We start from the raw sequence: 19,764 nt of genomic DNA, 5'->3' as shown, positions 1-19,764 counted from the left end.
ACATAAATACTTATGTTACTTAAAAAGAAATTTCTACATGGCTAGGCAAATATAGGAAAATGAAGAGCATGTGTGCATACACGAAAGGACGAGCTAACTGTGTTTCAGCAATGTTCTGGGGTGTGTGTGTGTGTGAGAGAGAGAGAGAGAGAGAGAGAGAGAAAGAGAGAGAGAAAGGAAAAGAGATTTAGGGAAGGTGGCAATGAATAAAAGAACGAGTATTGTAAATTCAGAGTTAAAAAATAAAATTGTAAGAATCTTGCTTCTTTAACCTGGAATGTAAGATTCCACTACATACTTGTTCATTTTACACAAGCCTTGAAAGGTGATCTTAAAACCAATGAGAGCAAATTCAAAATAGCATGAGAGAGGGAAAAGTCCAGTCAGAGTATTGTCTTTCGTAGACCATCCGTTTCCAAGGTTTGGAGTTTTTACGTATATTTCTCCTTAGCTTCAGAAAACTTTGTATTTTGTCACTGGGAGCTAGATGGTTTCCTAACACCAACTATGTGCTCTTCTTTTTTAGTAGCTTATTATTCATTTTAAGGATTCTTTTTCATAAACAAACATTTAAAAAATAAACTTATTGGGCCACCTGGGTGGCTCAGTTGGTTGAGCATCTGACTCTTGATTTCAGCTCAGGTCATGATCTCAGGGCCATGGGATCAAGCCCTGCATCAGGCTCCACACTTGGCAGGGAGTCTGCCTGAAGAAACTCTCCCTCTGCCCTTCTCCCCTTGTGCACATGTGTGCTCTCCTGCTCAAGTAAATACATCTTCTTTTTTTTTTTTAAGATTTTAAAAAAATATTTTATTTATTTATTTATTCATGAGAGAGAGAAAAAAGAGAGAGAGAGAGAGACAGAGACACAGGCAGAGGGAGAAGCAGGCTCTATGCAGGGAGCCCGACATGGGATTCCATCCTGGGTCTCCAGGATCATACCCTGGGCTGAAGGTGGTGCTAAACCACTGAGCCACCCAGGCTGCCCTCAAGTAAATACATCTTTAAAAAAAATGAAAATAAAAAACAAATCTATTATTTTGGCATAGTCTTAGAATCGTGGAAAAGTTGCTAAGATAGTGTGATGAGTTTCTAAACATCTGTCCCCGTTTCCCCAGTGTTACATCTACACTGCGATGCACATTACACAAAACTAAGAAATCGATATTGGCATGTTGTTATTAACTGAACTCCAGACTTTGTATGGATTTTACCTTTTTTCCACTCATGGCCTTTTTCTCTTTCAGAATCCAAACCAGAATACCATGCCGCATTTGGCTGGCCACGTTTCCTATGGGCAGGCAGAAGGGTCCACAGATTCCTCTAAGAAGCATTGCCTTTCATCTAGAGTTCCCCTCCACACGGTTCTAGAGGCACAGTGCTTATCTAGCCACCGATTGCCCCCAAAGTGGCTTTGGCTGTCCCCCTTGCCGTACCGTGTGCAGAGCCCAGCCAGGGCGCTGGCTCATCAGGTTGTATTGCAGGCCCCCTGGCAGGGGATGGAAGTCAGTGTGCACCAAAGCCGTGTGTCAGGGACAGGAGCGATGCTGCACGTTCAACTGGTGTGCTGTGTTTCGCATGGGTGCATGGTAGCGACTGAAGGAGCTCTGAGGCCTTTGTTCATAGCTGGTAGGGCTGGGCCCGAAGCCATGAGCCCATGAGGCAAAGGTTGATTCTGTGTGGGTAACCACGGTCTTTCCAGGCCCACCTCGTGCCTGGCACAAAGCGGGCTCCTAATAAATATTTGTTGACTGGATGAAGGCACAGAGAAGTGAGCCGCTGCAGGGCTGCAGGAACACCAGCAAAGCCAGGGAACCCCGCGGTTGGCCAAGGAAGGCATCTGGCGGGCTCCCTCCCCACCCAGGCAGCCTTGGCAGGGAGCAGGAAGGAATCCTCCCCAGCGGGGGGCAGTTTGGAGCTCCTCAGCTGTTCCTAGTTGGAAGGCTCCCTTCACTACATCACACCTGGCTGTATTTCAAAGATTAATGAACAGCATCTTGTCAGATTTAATATATTGCATTTGGGGAGTTGACTTTGACGATGTAATCATAAATTCCCTGAGCTGCGAATTATACCTTAAGGACTTCAATGAAGTTCTAGTGAGAACCAAAGAAACAGGAATCACTATAAAATGTAAAAAGTGCCAGTTTTGAGAGAAAACTGTAAATTTTCTAGGACATTAGGTTTCAAAAGAAGGATTACACACAGACTAAACAAAGTAGAAGTCATAAAAATTTAAAGACACCACAAAACATAACAAAAATAAGATCCTTTTTAGTTATGACAGAATTCTAAAAGGAAACTTACACCAAATTATGCCACCCAAGCAGAGCCATTAATTAACCTAATGAGAAAATATGTTCCATTTCCATGGCCAAAGCATGTCAGGAAGTCTTTGACATTTTAAAATAGGAAAGAAAGAGAGAGGGAGAAAGAGACAGAGACAGAAAGAAAAAGAAAAAGAAGAAAAAGAAAAAAAAAAGGAAAGAAAGGAGAGAGAGAAGAAAAGAAAGAAAAGCAATCACAGCATTCTAAAAAGCTTTAGATATTAACTTATCAGTTCAGAAAACCTGAGGTACTTTTGATAACATCCTCAATGACCCCCTTGGGGAAATTTTTGTAATTGTTGCATAAATAAAATGTGGATTACAAAAGTGGTATTGGGAAACTCATAGGGAACCATCAGGAAACCAAGTATCAGGATCTTAAGTGTAAGCTTAGCCACTGACCCTCAGGCAGCACATCACAAGATGAATTTGAGCAACATGGAGAGAGCTGGAACCTCCCTTCAACCCTGCTCCCCTCAAACCAACACCGACCCCGTCGAAAGACTAGCACAGGACATGAAGAGAGAAAAATACACATTCTGACGCAAAAACAACATTTCCGGAAGCCTGCCCTCTTTCTGTTGCCTGGGAATTCTGCTGGTTTCGTGATTAATGTCGCTTACATCACAAGCAGAGTTGTTTCCTCTCAGGATGACCTTTTTCTTTTTAATTCCCCTCTTCCAGAGCGCCCTTGGGCACCCAAATCTCTCTTGGTGCGCTGAGCCCTGAGCCCAGTCAGAAGCTCCGATGAGGCCTGGGCAAACACACTCTCTTCTCTCTCGTCTGATGAGGATTGGAGACCATGATGTTTCTGTTTCACTGAAGTTGTTTGAAGGAGTGGAGAGGTCGTGCGGGCTGGTGCTTTGAGGGCTTCAGAGGCCAAAACGGGCTGTAGGAGCCTAACATCCTGTTAGCACTATTCTGCTGCAAGGTCTTGTGCTCCCACAGTTACAGTTGAGGAGGCATTGGTGAGGGGTTTATGTATTTCTCCACAAGATCACTCTTAAAACTGAAATTGCAAAGTGATCCCAGTTGTGAAAGCTGAAATCAGAGTAGGTATGAAGGCTCTAAGCCTGATTCATGGGTGTCTCAGGTGGTGGCCTGTGGCCTGGACAGGCTCCAGATTTCACCTTCTCTGGTGACCTGAGAGGTAACCTGCCCTTTCACACTCTCAGAGGTGATAGACAGTTAACAGGGTCTTGGCAACCCTGGAAATTTTGCCTCAAGGTCTGGGGTCAGAGGTGTTTTTCCAGCCTACGCAAGGAGGGCGGTCTAATTCTTGCTAGACTACTGATCCTGCCAATCATTTTAGGAGGTTGCTACATTTGGCCTACTCCGTTGGAGTAAAAGAAATGACTCAAGTCCACCACTTTTCAACCTGAGATATCCCTGAGCCATCTATTCACCTCCCTCTAAGGATAACCACCAGGCCCCCAGAAATGTTCAAAGATGTGCCTAGATTCCAAGAACTCCAGTGCTCCTTGGCTTGGCGTCTATACTTGGGCATTAAGAGCCTGGCTTTCAGGATTTTGGACTTGTCCCGAGATCATATTATTTTTAAACAATTAATCTTTTTAAATGTGAAAAATGCTGAGGATTTTTATATGGAAATTGCATTCTGGTGATGATGAAACATTTTGAAATGATTTTCAACTCTAAACTCTAGATTTGTGTTAAATACATCAAACTTGTTGATTCTAGAGTTGTTGATTATTAGATCAAAGTTTTGAGAGAGGGGCTAAAAATTCTTATGTCCCCTTGAGTGAGGGAATCATGATAGTGCCTTAGGTCTCACTCTTTTTTGTACATCAGAATCCCCTGTGTGCTCACTAACATACTGAGTGAGGAGCCTTGCTGCTGAAATTTCAGATCCAGTAGGTGAGGCCTGTGAATTTGCATTTTTAATAAGTTCCCCAGTGATGCTGCTGGTCTGGGAACCATGCTTTGGGAACCACTGTCCTGGGGCATGGGCTGTAGAATCTGGAGTCTAAACTAGAATCTGGAATCTAGACTCTTCCTACCTCAAGTGTGCTTCTGGACAATAGCATCGACATCCCATGGAAGCTTGTTAGAAGCTTGTTAGAGTTTTGGGTCCCACTCAAGACCCGTTGTATCTGAATCTGCCTTTTATAAGATGCCCAGGCAATTAGTACAGAAATGAAAATGTGAGAAGTGCCATTCTCGAGGTTCCTGTATAACTGTTATTATCTAGTAACCTGTGAGTTGTTCTGGATTCTCAGAATGGAAAGCTCTCTGAGTTGCAGAACTTCCAGTTTTAATACAGCTCTGATAGAGTATGTCCAAGGACTCCCTGAGAATCAGCGTAGCACAATGTAGTCTAGGTTTTTCTTGTCTTTCACTCATGTCTCCTTAAAGAGTGAATTGAGACCTGTAAAAATGATCAATGAACAAAATCAAGTAGCCTAAGTGTGCTGACAAGCTTGCTTTTACAACAAGCACTAAAAGCACAAGTAGAGAGTCTTCTCTTCTATAATCATGGATAAGGTGACTCCTCTGGAACCGGAATCCCATGAAGCAGATGGGAGCTTGTGGGTGTCCATCTTTTAGCCCTGTTACACAATTCTATAGAGCAGCAGTGTCGATGCTGCTCTTGGCAGGGCTAGCTGCAGCTCTCCCTGTGTGAAGGCAGGTGTTCAACATCAAATAACACTGCCCTGGACCTGAGAAACCCAGAGAAAAATGTAAATGAAACTAAACAGTTATGATAAGAACCAGTTGACCACCCGGTCCAACCTGCCCAACTCATCCCACTCCCCCTCTACCTCCCTTCTTTGCTCACAGAACTCTGATGTCTGGGAATGTCTCTAAATTCCAAATGCCATTTAAAAAACAGACTCCACAAAAACAGAAATCAAGGCAGATTTATTGAAGGCCCTTAGCACAAAGGACTTCATCCAGAAGAACCCATCAAGATAAGTTAAGGATGGAGTTTGCAGGGTTAAGAGCAGGGTTTGCAGGCTGCATTTTATTGCATGCACAGAGTTGGCTACTAAATCAAACATTTGGTGTGTCTTTAATGGTTTTGCATTGTTCTAGCAAGTCATTCATTCAACAAGTCTCTACTCAGTAGGAGGGTCTGCAGGGAAATGCAAAAATGAAATTCCTTGTCTGGAAATAAGTATGAAGATTATGCACAGTTGAGAGGGTTTGAAACTGGACATCTTGGTCAGCAGGAAACCCTGTATAGAACATAGGGTGCCAGTCTCTGAGATAAAAGAGACATCTGCCATTGCATTATGAGCAGACACTGCTGATTGAGATGGTGGATGTATTGTTTATTGATGTCAGTCAACTTCAGTTTCCATAGGATACCGAGGCCCATTTTTGGGACAGGTGGCCTGGAGGGAGAGCCTTGGAACTAAGGCGTCTGTAGTAATGGTTTGGACTGGTGTTAGTTAGTGGCTTCAAATCACCCAAAGGCTTTTCAACGCACTTAAAAACCCATACTGCTTCTCAGGTGCCTACAAGACCTTATATGATTGTCTCCTAACTACATGCAACTCATTCTTCCTTTTGCTTCCAATACTTCACCACACTGACCCCCCTGACCACGACTGGTCTTTTCCTCCTTCAAGATCTTGGGTGTTGCTTCTGTCTGGATGGCCTTTTCCAGATGCTTCACATCCTCCTCTTGAGACGTGATTTCGGTGACCTCTCCATTTCAGGTAGCTCTCACTTCCCATTACTCTCTGCCATCACCCCGTTCATTTCCTTTTAACTGCTTTATTTATCAACTACTGTACAACAAATCACTCCGAAACTTAGAGGCTTAAAGCAAAAGCAATCATTCTATTAATGTATCTCTAAGTTTCTTTGGGACAGGGATTGAGAAAGGCTTGGCTGAGTGGCTTCTGTTCAGAGTGTCTCATGCAATTGCAGTTAGGAAGTGACCGGAGCTGGAACAGCACGGGGGCCAGGAGCGTGGGCTCGGCTGGGCAGCACTCTCCTTCATGTAATCTCAAGGTCTCTCCAGGCAGGCTAGTTTTAGCTGCTTCATAGCATAGTGGCCTCAGGGTAATCCAGCTGCTTACATCATGGTTGAGGCTTCAAAAGGGAAGTGTTCCTGTGAGCAAAGTGCAACTTGCATGACCTTTTATGACGTGGTGATACTGAAGGGCTTGCAGCTTCACTTCTACTTCTTATTGGCCCCGGTTCAAGATCAGGGCAATAAGTCTTATGTCTCCATGCGAGCTGACCCCAGGAAGGCACGTGGGATAGGAGATCTTGTTGCGGCCACCTTGGAGGATACAGCCAGCCACAATGCCATTTGTTACAATATATAACAAATCACTCCGAAATTCACTGTCTATTGTGAATTTCTCTACTATGTCTCCCTCCTTAGTAGGAAAGTTCTTCCAGGCTTGGATCTTTGTCTGTCTTTGTACAGAGCCCAAAGTGAGTGTGCAGTTATTGTTTAATGGAATTTTGAATGAATGCCCCAAAGCCAGGATAAACCGATGCTTTAACTCAATTTTGTTAAAAACACAGAATTTGTGCAATATCTTTCCCCTTGACCCACAGAGTCTCTAAAGAACGCAACAATAGGGCAGCCCCGGTGGCTCAGCGGTTTAGCGCCGCCTGCAGACCAGGGCGTGATCCTGGGGACCCTGGATCGAGTCCCACGTCACGCTCCCTGCATGGAGCCGGCTTCTCCCTCTGCCTGTGTCTCTGCCTCTCTCTCTCTCTCTCTCTCTCTCTCTCTCTGCATCTTTATGAATAAATAAATAAAATCTTAAAAAAAAAAAGAACGCAACAATAACCATACAGCAGGGTGAGAAGCCTGCCCTACCCCCTTCTTCCTCCCAAGTCAACATTCCTCCAGTGGTTTAGTTCCTATTCGGAAGACACAGACATTCTGACATGCCCTGCGTTTCTGGGCCTTCCTGTCCTCGAAGCCCACCACCCAGCCCCACATTGCAGAAATGCAGGCTGTGCCAGCAAGGACCTTCCTTCCCTCTGGTCTGCTGCCCTGTCTAGTCTTTCCTGTAGCCCCCCGAGCCCCCGAGGCAGGCCAGTGGGTACATCAAGGGAGTTCTCTGCTGCAGATACTCCACTGACTGATCACTGGATCGCATTTTACCTAGTCAGATAGTGAGACGTTTGGCTACTCATTAGCTTTCCATATAATGTTTTATATCTGGGTAAGGAGCTATTTCCTGAACAGTTTGGGCTCCCTTTAAGTTTTTTCCCTTAATTAGCTCTACTTTCACTACACATGCTACAAGTGTTTTTGTTAAATTGCTTGGAAAGGAATTTGGGGACAAGTAGAATTGAGGTTGAATAGATTCAATCAAAGTGTTCCAAGTAGACTTTTTTTGGGGGGGGATCTCAAAAGCTGCTTTTTTTTTTCGTATGTGAAATGCACTTTGTCTCCTAAAGGAAGAGTAATGATGTATCTTCACATGGTGGTTTTCAGATAAGAATTCCTTGCAAATATTAGCCTTGCTGTTTCTCTTCCCTACTGAGTAGAGAAGCAAATTAGATAATGAAGAAAGACTGGTAGTATGAAGTTTTAATATCAAAAAGTTCCATAATCTTGTTTCACTTTTATTGTGATGTTCAGGTGGTATCTTTTTGTTAGGAAATTTAACTTCATAGAAACATTAACTAAATATATTGTGTTTGTAGCAGTCTGACAATGCCACATTTATATTGGCCCAGGCTGCCTGCCTGTGAGTAAACTTTTCTGAATCTGGGCATGTACATGTCGTGGCTGTCTCTGCTTCTAGTGAGGTAGCTCATAAACGCAATAATGAAAGGAAGAGTATCCATCCTGAGGTGGAGTTGAATTGACAGGCTGATCAAAGAGGCTGAAAGCAGGAGCTTATGACACTTACGGTGATGGTGGGAAGATTGTTTGGCTGGCCTGAGGGTCTGGTCAGTCTGGATATAGGCAAATGGGAAGAGCAGGGAATCTCCACGGTGCCCAGGGTGACAAATGATGATGGGTTCATTTAATGGACTGAGTGAAAAATCTCATCTGGAATTTTAATTGTAACACAAGATCTCACCCTTCTCTCTTCACTCAGGCCCCAAACACAGGCGAATAATCGAAGTGGGTTGGATTTAAGCCTAAAAATTTGCTTTGCCAGGTAAGTACTTTGAGATACAAATAATATTATCTTTTAAGTCTGCATATTTTCCCTTCTCCCACAGTCTCTCAGCATTTTGAGAAAGAAGAACTTGCCCTCTACACCTTTGTCTTCCCAACAGGGCCTGGACTGCTCTTCAGTAACTATTTATCAATTGGTGCATTGTTGTAAATGTTCTTAACACCATCATGTGATTAAATCAGTGTTTTCTGGCCCTAATGTCTAGTTGTTTTATATAAATGTGAAAGAAAGAGGCACCTGGGTGGCTCAGTGGTCAAGCATCTGCCCTTTGGCTCAGGTTGTGATCCCAGGATCCTGGGATTGAGTCCCACATCAGGCTCCCCACGGGGAGCCTACTTCTCCCCCTGCCTGTGTCTCTGCCCCTTTCTGTGCTTCTCATGAATAAATAAAAAGCAAAAAAATCTTATAAAAAAAAGCAAGAGAAAGCGTATAGCAAAGAAACCTCCCAATTTCTTCCCCTCTCTCTCCTTCCTTCTTTTTTCTCCTTCTTCTTTCCCTTCATCTCTTGTACCTTCTTTCTTTGATTTTCTCTCATTATAGAGATGCAGGGCTGGGTTTATATTGTTTTGTGGGACCCAGGAAATTTAACAAAAATCCCCTACCCCTGGACAAGCAGAACAGTACTAACTCCATTTTGTGCTGCACCTGCCACCTCCTGTATTACCCCCCCCCATGACTTGCTTATTGCTTAAGGCGCTGCCCCACCCTAGTCAAGCTGCTAGGCACACCCAAATCGGAAATCGGCTCATAACAATGTAAACCCCCCCGCCCCGCCCCCGCTTGTGCCCACCAAAACTGCCCACCGATTCTGGCCAAAATAATAGGCCAGCTCAAATGGATACTATAGGGTAAAATGTAATTCAATCGGCCACCTGCATGTGAACCGACATGACTGTGCAACTTTCTGCGTATGATACAATCCCATTGGCAACTGGCCCCTATAAAGCTGCTACCCCTCTTAGTCTCGGGGTCCAAGTCCCTGCTCCGCTGCGTTGGGTACACTTGGACCCAAGCTCGAGCTTGTAAATAAACCTTCATGCACTTGCATTGGTGTCGGCTCCTTGGTGGTTTCTCGGATTCGCAATCTTGGGCACAACAGTTTTTGGTTCTTTTTCTAAAACTTTGGTAATCAAACTTCTTTCTCATTTTATGTTGTAGTAAGTACAATACATTGATATGAATGTTTTGTTGATTTCTCATGTTGTAGATGGGATCAATTAGGGGGAGCACATTAATATGAGATCCTAAGTCAGAACAAGTGGGAGCAAAACACTTTAAAACAAGCTTCTAAGAAGCCAACAGGAACAAATCAAATCATTTCTTACGAAGAAACAAGGAAGTACAGAGGCCAGTCTGCACATATATCTTTGGTGGGAACAGGGGTTGAAAGTAGGTAAAAAAAATGTGAACTCATGTCCAGAATGATATCACGGCACTTTGAGATAAATGCTATAGGCCCCCTATGTGATTGCCATGTTTGATACTCAGCATGCCTTTGAAAAATCCTGTGGACTTTGTTTTTACCAAAGTTGGTAACATAGTGAGTCTGGCTAGACAATGAGCAAACTTACCAACAAAATATGACTGTATCATGGTGTATTAAACTCATCATCGGAAATAAATGTTTGAAAACAAGATGAGAATAAATATTATCATGAATTTGGCAGTCACTTGTGGGAGGCAACACAAATACCTAGAAATTTGTAGTAATTAAGTCATTGTAACCCTAATAAGGTTTTCAAAGAAATAGACACATTTAAGGAAACCCCAATCTCCCTTCCCCCTTTTCTCCTTACCAGACAGAAGAACCAAACGGTGTTGTCTATTATGCCAAAGAGATAATGGCCAATTTTGTCTGTCAGACTTCAAATGAATTACATCTATATGTGTGGAACACTATTTTTGAGACACTTTCACAATGTTACCTTATTTAACATTTGCAGAAATATAGCAGTTATCCTTATATCTATTTTACCAAATATGAAATAACAAGAGATCATGACATCTTCCAAATGTTAACCTTCCAGTGTCTCTTGAATATGGCACTGGGAAGACCACTGATCAGTGACTTCTGACTTAATTTCCAGTGCTGGTCCAGTGATCCCAGCACTATGTCATTATCTACTCCAAGTTACCCTGGGCCTCGAACTATGAACACAGAGTAACTCATTTAGTCATCATTAATTCATAGATTTCCAGTTAGAATAATACATGATCTTGAATTACATTCTGAAGTCAATAGAATAAGCATTGCCCTGGGGTCCATCCACCCCCATCTTCTCTTGCTAAGAGCATAGTTCTTAGAAGCCATCCTTAAAATTCAGGTGTTTCTCAGCTTCCGTATTCATTTAAGGCTTTTCCCCTTGCACAGGCCTACAGGAGAAGAAGACAATTTTTAGTTTATTCCTGTAGTTTTTTAGTCGAACACTTTGGAGGTTACTTTTGAAAAAAAGTTGGAATGTGAAATAGAATTTCCAGAAATGTTGCTACACAGAGAGGAGTTTATGGGGCAGCAACGTTGGAATCAGAATCTGCTTAGAAACAGACTCTGGGCAGCCCGGGGGGCTCAGCGGTTTAGCGCCACCTTCAGGGCATGATCCTGGAGACCCAGGATTGAGTCCCATGTCCGGCTCCCTGCATGGAGCCTGCTTCTCCCTCTGCCTGTGTCTCTGCCTCTTTCTTTCTCTCTGTGTCTCTCATGAATAAATAAATAAAATCTTAAAAAAAAAAAAAAGAAACATAGACTCTCAGGTTCCACTTCATACTTAGTGAGTCAACTGTTCTTCACAAGACTAGCTGGCAAGTGGTAAGAAAGGACATTAAAGTTTGAGAAGCACTGGCCTAAAAGCCAGCATACTGTTGAACAGGGCCAGGGCCTGGGGGACCTGGAGCCAACCAGCATCTGAAGTTGAAGTAATGAAGGCATCTTTTCTGAGGTTTGGTGTTCTGGAGGTTTGGTATGTGCTGCCTGCTGTTCAAGGTTTCTGGCACTAGAGGGTGACATTGGGCCACGTCGCTGAGGGAACAAGGCCTCTCTCCAGGAAGCAAATGGGCATCGTAAAATGAGGTACTATTAAACATTTTTGGTGGCGTGTTAAATTTTCTCTAGTTACCAAACAATGACTGACATTTATTTAGCATGAATTACGTGCCAAGCACTGGGCCAGGCCCTTTATGTGAATGGCTTCATTTAATCCTCAGAGGTGTTATTGCCCTACTTTAAGGATAAATTGGGGCTTCAGGAGGTCAGGAAATATGTTGATTGTCACCCGAGAAGTGCTAAGAAGTGATGGGTCGAGCTGAGCCGTCTGACCAGAGCCTGTGCTCTGAGCTTCCCCACTGCACTACCCTCTCTTTGCTTCTCCCAAGGGCCCTGCAGGGCTTGCAGGATGAAATAAACTGTGACTCTGTTAAATAATGAAAATAGAAGAACAGAGAATTAAGTTAAAGTTCTGTACACATTTAATATACTTTGTGAGGCGGGAGAGCACAGAGGTTATGTCTATGGGCTCTAAAGTCAGTCTGTACAATATGGGAGCCACTGTGTTGTTCACTAGCTGATGAGCACTTGGAATGTGGCTACTGTGACTGAAGAAATGAACGTTTAAATTGTTTCATCCTGATTAGTACACCTTCAAAAACCAAGACTTGATTCAGTTATTGGAAGCTTTTAAGTCTACTTGCCACAAATTGGGTACGTGAATCTACTTTTTCAACTGTCAAGTAGTTTTGATAAAAATTTCATGTCTGAATTACAATGTATTGTACGTGTAGAGTACACACTAGTTTTCAAAGACTAAGTGTAAAAAAGAATATAAACTATTTCATGAATAATTTATATATCGATTACATGTTGAAATCATATCCTGGGTACATGGCGTTACATAAAATATATTATTAAAAATAGTTTCACTTGTTTCTTATTTTACTTTTTAACTGTGGCTACTAGAACATGTTAGGTGATACACAGGGCTCACGTAATGGTCCTGTTGGACAATGCGGCTCCTGGAGCCCAATTGTTGACTTCAAATTCTCATTCTGCCATTTATTTTTATTTATTTATTTATTTTTATTTTATCATTCTGCCATTTAATAGCTGTGGGAACATTGTGTTCCTCTATTTCCTCATTTGTGAAATGGCGTGAGAACACCGACCTCACACGGCTGTTGTAAAGGTTAAGCGAATTAAAAATATTTGTGAAGTGTTCATTGGGCGACAATCCTTCATGGGTCTTCCACGTTTCTGCACATCTTGTAGAGCAGAAGCCCCGAAAGCCTTTGTTCTGAACGTTCTTTTCAAGGATGCTTATGTAGCAAACAGCCTTGGAGAACAGGGGTGGCTTCTCCCTCTAACAAAATGATCAGGTAGGTTTGCCTACTGTCCATCATAAAGAGTTGGCATTCCTAAGCTCAAAGTTCCTTTTCTGCAACTCAACCCACTGTGTGTGCAAGTACCACCTGGCCCTTCCTGTGTTATTTTATAAAATTGGGAGCTCAGAAAACTAGATGCTGGTTATGGCTATCGTTTTGAGTAATAAACTGTCCTTTGTCTCTGAGCCAGGAGTGTCGTGTCTCCTGCCAGCGTTCATGAAAGTGTGGCAGGCTAACTTGTTAGCTTCTAAGGAGAGTGAAATTCTCAGACTTCATGGTCTTGTGGTACTTAGAACAGGTGCCTGGCACATAGCATTATGTAAGGATTAGGTATTATTATTTTCACTCCCACTTATTTCCACTTGGTTTAGCTGAATTGCTACCGTCTTGTGCCTTTTGTGTCTATTTTCATTTAGGGAAAGATCTTTTCTTCACTCCACTTTCCACTTCCTTTGGGTCCCAGACCTTCTGCTTGGCCATACCTTACATAGTGGCCCTGCAGGGCTTGCATGATGCAATAAACTGTGACTCTGTTAAATAATGAAAATAGAAGAACAGAGAATTAAGTTAAAGTTCTGTACACATTTAATATACTTTGTGAGGTGGGAGAGCACAGAGGTTATGTCTATGGGCTCTAAAGTCAGTCTGTACAATATGGGAGCCTCACAGGCTCATGCCTCACAGGCACATCAGGTTGCATGTGGTAAAATTGTTAGAACTGAATCTTACAGGCAGCCTAACGGATTTGATTTTCTCTCTCTAAATGTTGATTATTGCTCCAAAATTCTTCTTTTCCAGGAGAATTTTATACAACCCAAAATAAAAGCACACAGTTATACTCTCATGACCCTGGTTCCTCTGTCTGTGCTTTGGGAAGTTTGGCACATGACAAGTGTCTGTCCACCAGCACTCTGTGTGTGTGGTGCTACTTCTTCACTTGTTTATACTCAGAGATGTGCATACACATTATTACAGTGCATAGTTTCCACACATGCATAATGGTTAACTGTACTATAAAACTATACCTAGAGTTAAAAATTTTATTGGTTTTGGTCCAAAGCCAATGTAAAAAATCTCAGAGTGAAGAGTATACAGTACTCTTTGGTACTGCAATAGTACAGTATGCTATTTCGAATAAGCTACAGGATCAAAACAGAACAAAGTTACAGGGAATACGAAACATTTCAATGTGAATAATATATATATAAGGGATTATGAAACAAGCACATCACCAAAACATTTAAACTAACCTGTCTGAATTACCTTTAGTTCTAGCTTTTGAAGCAGCCAATATAAAAAGACATTCTATTTCATATTGGTAACTTAAATTCAAATTTAATTAAAACTAAATAAAATTAAACATTCAGTTCCTCAGTCACATCAGCCACATTTCAAGGGCTCGATAGCCACATGTAACTGGCTAGTGGCTACTATAACAGACAGTGCAGACCTAATACATTTTTATCATCACAGAAAGTTCTAGTGGACAGACCTGCGCTAAAAAGTGCATAAATATTTGAATCAGATAGTATTATTCTTTAGTGAACAGTGTTAAAAGTTGCTTCCAAGGCATTTTGATATAATTCTTTTATGTTTATAACTCTAAGTAACATGATTATATCTTGGTGTTATGATAAAGGTATAAAACTTTATCTCTGAAAACTCAATATAACACAGAAGTTATTTTCTATTTTTTCAAGTCTATATCTTCATTTAAATATTTTTATTCATAGTGATATTTTCCTTTTTAAGGTTTTTTCTCTTGATAGGAGTCTTTCACAGTTTCCTGTTATTATTACATACTATCTTGGCACAATTTCCACAGCTTTAAACTAACATAGATTTTATTTATGGGACATACAGCCTCAGCAGCCCAGTTTAAGTTTATTTTGAACAGATAGATGAATTCCAGCATACATGAAAATATTGTACTTGTTTGTGCGATTACAATGCCGAAAATGAAAACAGTAACTGTAGTAACAACAACGGGCAGCCCCAGCTCCACATCGTGGGAATGACTGACTGCCACGCATGAATATTTACTCTGTGCTCTGGTGCACATTCTACTCCATTAAGCACAAGCCTGGTATTAAGATGTAAGACATTTGCTTCTTTCCCTTTTGGAGACAGAGCCATGTTTCCATCGAGGACAGTGATACTCTGCTGTCCTTAGAGTGAAAACAGCCTATGGACCATGCTTTAGATCCTCGCCATTCAAAGTGTGACCTGGCCTGGGGATTTATTAGAGACACGAAATCTCAGGCCCCACCCTGGATCTACTGAATCAAAATTGTACTTTAGTAAAGTCCCCGAGTGACTAGAGGCACAGGGGAGCTTGAGAAGCACCTACCTGTAAGACAGTGGAAACGGGGCCTCAGTAAGTGTGGTGCCATTTCTGGAGCATGGCATTATGAGTTGAATTGTGTCTCCCTCACAAAATTCCTATGTTAGAGTTCGAACCTCAGCGCTTCAGAACGTGTCCTTATTTGGAGATACAACCTTTTACAGAGGTCATCTAGTTAGAATGAGGCCACTAAGGTAAGCCCAAATCCAACATACTGAGACATGGCTAAAATGTTTTAAACAAAAGGTATAGGGTCTCTGGGCCTATTTGTATGTTATGTATGTTATGGATATGTGGTATTTTTCTACCTGTAGATCATATTGGCAAAATTAATTTGTAAAGAGCCCTATTTAATTGGCTTAAAGAAAAATAAGCACTTATGTAAATTAACAAACCCAAATATTTTTTGAGTTCACATGAGCTGAGATCATCTTCGATAAATAAAAGCTCCTTTTAAGTTGTTGCTTAAATAAAAATAGGCATGTCTTCAGAGTTAACAGCATTAAATACAATGCCAATAAATAACTGATTCCACCTGGGTTTACTAGTCAAATAAATTCATGTTCCGTTACAAAACTTGTTAGCAAGAAAATCCACTTGAGATGATGACTAACTTTGCCTAATGTCTCATAATGTTTTTGTGAGTAATGTAAACATAATTGTTGGGAACGAATGATTAAGACAGATAAAAATGGGATAAGAGTTTTTAGATGCCATAATTATGTTTTATGGTATGTGTAGTTAAAGAAGTAGCTTCCACAAATCTTTTTGGTAACTTGAAACTGTCGAGTTCTGCTAAGTTAAATTAAACGTTGGAATTTCATTAAATATCTGGATCATTTTCCAAGGAAGATAAAACACTAAAACATTAGTCACTGAACAGAGGTTTATCTACTTTTGGCTTCTTATTACAGAGAAACTAAAGTTAAATTTGGGACTGCAAGTAATCATGTCTTGTGCCACACCGAAAGACCGTACTATTGAAAAGGGCATATGCTTCTAGATATCATAAAATGTATTTATAAATCTGTCAGTCCACAATTGCTTACTTCTTAATTTTCACTATGAATTAAGGATTCTAATGGTTAAGAATTCTAATTAATCTATGTAAAAATAAACTCGTAGGGACAATAAGGAGGGAAGAGAATGACCATATATGAGAAGGAGGCAAAGAAAGTAAGATGTGCATTGTCAGTAAGAGAATAGTAAGTTCTAGAAAGTTTGCGGAATAGACATCTTTAAAAAAGAATTTTAATATGTGGTCAAGCTGGCTAAGATTAAAATGAACTTATTTAAAAATCAGCTTTAATATTAGAATACATTCATGCAAAATTAGAATTTCTCTCTGTTAAAAGGATGACTTTTTGTTGTGGATTTGTTTGGATTATTGGTCTCTTAATAAGAAATTGTAAACAAAGTTTATTTATCTTTAATGTAATTTGTCTAGCAAACAGAGATTCTGTGTTTTTTCTTTATCGGGTCATTGATTACTTAGAAAAGCTGAGTTTTCTCTATTAAAAGAACAAACAGACAAAACCCCCAGATTCTTAAATACAGAAAATAAACTGGTGGTTGCCAGAGGGGAGGGATGGGCAAAACAGGTGAAGGGGATTAAGAGTACACTTCCCTCCATGAGCACGGAGTGATGCATAGAAATGTTGAATCATTATGTTGTACACCTGAAATTAATATAGCACCACATGTTAATTGTACTACGATTATAAAATGAACTAAGGCTTTTGCTGTCATGCCACCTTTACTTGTCTTTGAAATCTTTTGGGCACTTTGGTTAAATGAATAATTAAATATTGTTTTATAATTTCCTGTGATCCTATTTGGTCAACTGTGCAAAACATTTTGATATTTTTCACAAACTTCCCCAAACCAAATTCCAAGTCTTTTAGACTATAGGGACTAGGTTGGTTTTTTTTTCAGAGGACCCTTAGAACATCTCAAAGGATTCATTCTCTTTCCTTATAAAAAGGGAGATGTTAATCCAATGAGGCTTATTTGATATGTTAAATTACATGGGAAACATTGTCAAAAGTAACACTAAACCTTCTTTACCTTATATTTTTATAGGCATGTGTTCATATAAGTGTCCCACAAATTATATACAATTTCTAAAATTCTCAACATGTCCTGAAATAATGTTATCAGTCATCATTTTAAAATGTATATCACAGGGATCCCTGGGTGGCGCAGCGGTTTGGCGCCTGCCTTTGGCCCAGGGCGCGATCCTGGAGACCCGGGATCGAATCCCACATCGGGCTCCCGGTGCATGGAGCCTGCTTCTCCCTCTGCCTGTGTCTCTGCGCCTCTCTCTCTCTTTCTCTGTGACTATCATAAATAAATAAAAATTAAAAAAAAATTAAAAAAAAAATAAAATGTATGTCACAAAAATAAGAAAAATAAACCTTTTGCCATTTATAGGCAGTTATTGCTTTACTCAATGCTTTTACAAATGTGTTTCATCTTGGGGTGCCTGAGTGTCAGACTCTTGGTTTTTGCTCAGATCATTATCTTATGGCTCCTGGGACTGAGCCCCAGGTTGGGCTCTGAGCTCAGAGGGGAGAGTCTGCTTGAGTCTCCTTCTGCCCCTCCCCTCACACTCTCTTTTTCTTTCTCTCTAAAATAAATCTTTAAAACAACAACAACAAAACCAAATGTGTTTCTCCTTCAGAGAAATTCATAAAAAGGACTCTGACAAGTTCTTTTGAATACAGATCTCTAGTAACTTCATACCTTTGAATTGAATTAAAGGAAACTTTTCTCAAACTATCTGTGAATTGCAGCAATTTGGTAAAATATATCTTTGTGAACATACATAAAACAATGACTTTTTCTCCCTATCTGATACCTCAAGAATTCAAGAACTCAATGAGTATTTTTATTTTCATGGTAATAAAACTATTTGCATAAGTTTAATAAGAGCCTGTTCTCCTTGTGGACAGGCTACTGCTTTCTCCATGGCTAAAATTCTATTAGAAAGGATCCTTCATACTTGGAGAACCACCCCCCAACTTTTGAACTACATGGTGATTGGGGAACCCACTTGACTGGCCAGGTACTTTGACAAGTTTGCGCTGTTTGGCCAGTTCTACAGCATTTTCACTGAGATTATCACCCTCAACTTCCAGGACTAATGGGATTATGAAGACTTAATTGACAGATTTGTAGAAACTCTTCAAATACCCTGGCTAAAAGCACCACCGTTGCTTCTTCTGAATCTTAGATCTCCTTCTTTTGGAACCCGTATCCTCTCTTCTTTTGAGATACTCCCAGGATGCCCACTGCATCCAGTTTACTTTAATCCACAACTGATAAAAGGGGGTAGTTTCAGTGTGGTTAAGTCCAACTGCTTCTGTTGGAAAGAACTGTACTTCAGTAGAGTAGACTTTCCAAAGTGCACTCCCAGGAAACAAAAACATCAGACATCATAATCTAAAGAGTATGATGAAGATTTCATCACTGGAAAGGATGCCTTCAGAAAGACTCCCTCCCTGAAAGGGACTTACCAGGAATTGGAGCAGATGACAGCTGAAGCAGACAGCTTTCCCAAGGTGACTGGACTAGACTTTTATACCTTTTTTAAGTTAGCTTTTTTTTTTTCTTCAGACCTGTATACCTTTTCCCTGTTTACCTTATTTTTCTCTTTCTTTAAGACAATGCTTTTATTCACTTTCCCCAATCTGTTGCAAAAGGGGAAAACCTTGGGGCACCTGGGTGGCTCAGTCAGTTGGGTGTCTGACTTGGTCTTAGCTCAGGTCTTGATCTCAGGGTTGTGAGTTCAAGCCCCACATTGGGCTCTATGCTGGGTGTGGAGCCTGCTGAAAGAAAAGAGAGAAGAAAAAAAAGGAGAGGGGTACCTTTCTGATGGTTGGATATGTTCATGATATCTGATTCCTCTTGGTCTTAACCTGTAACAATCTCTTTAGTTCCCCTTGCCACATCAATTATACCTGCAAGATTACCAGTGTAAACTATTGGCTTAGGATATTAGAGCCAGGTGTTCCCATACTGTACTATCTCAACTAAACACTTCCACTTTTGAAAATCGTATGCTATTCAGTTCCCCATGTTTTTTTCCTTATTTAAATATGATCTGTCCCCCTGCACCCAAGGGAGATGCAAAAGGTTAACTCTTTCTTCAAGGCTTTTAAAAAAGGCCTCTTTAGGAGTGGATGGTACCTCACAGAATGTTGTTCTTTGCCTAAAAGGTCAATCAGGACATTTCAGCTAATGGATCTTTCAATGACCAGACCTTATCTAGAGCCTCTGTGCTCCTCCTGGCTTCTTTTTTGTCTGTGGTGGATGGTATTTTCACGGGCATATGAATGTTAGATAGTTGGTGAATTGGAGGTCAATGTTTATTAGGACATTTAACTGTCCCTTTTGATATCCATAACAACTTAGAAGCTTTCCATTTGTCCTCCCATTGGTTCATCCCATTAAGCCTCCATGGCTATCTTAAACAGCAACTTCCAGGAGCCACACATGACTCTGAGTTTGCCTCAGTAGGGACAGCCTTTTTCCCTTGGGTCACAGTAAGTGCCAATGAATGTCCATGATCAGAAATCTCTCCCCA

General features: G+C 41.0%; 1 long non-coding RNA gene across 4 annotated transcripts in view; it reads left to right on the top strand.

Annotated features, from left to right (window-relative positions):
* Window positions 1-19,764, top strand: part of LOC119869295 — a 69,935-nt gene that overhangs the window by 29,727 nt on the left and 20,444 nt on the right. For all 4 annotated transcript variants that reach the window (XR_005370747.1, XR_005370748.1, XR_005370746.1 and 1 more), the window contains one exon: window positions 8,378-8,440. This is a non-coding gene — a long non-coding RNA (uncharacterized LOC119869295). The remainder of the gene's footprint in view (window positions 1-8,377; window positions 8,441-19,764) is intronic.

Source organism: Canis lupus, chromosome 15, assembly GCF_011100685.1.
Source record: "Canis lupus familiaris isolate Mischka breed German Shepherd chromosome 15, alternate assembly UU_Cfam_GSD_1.0, whole genome shotgun sequence".
Classification (NCBI taxonomy): Eukaryota; Metazoa; Chordata; class Mammalia; order Carnivora; family Canidae; genus Canis; species Canis lupus.
Note: the sequence above shows the minus strand (reverse complement) of the source record. Positions and strands in the feature narration are given on the sequence as shown.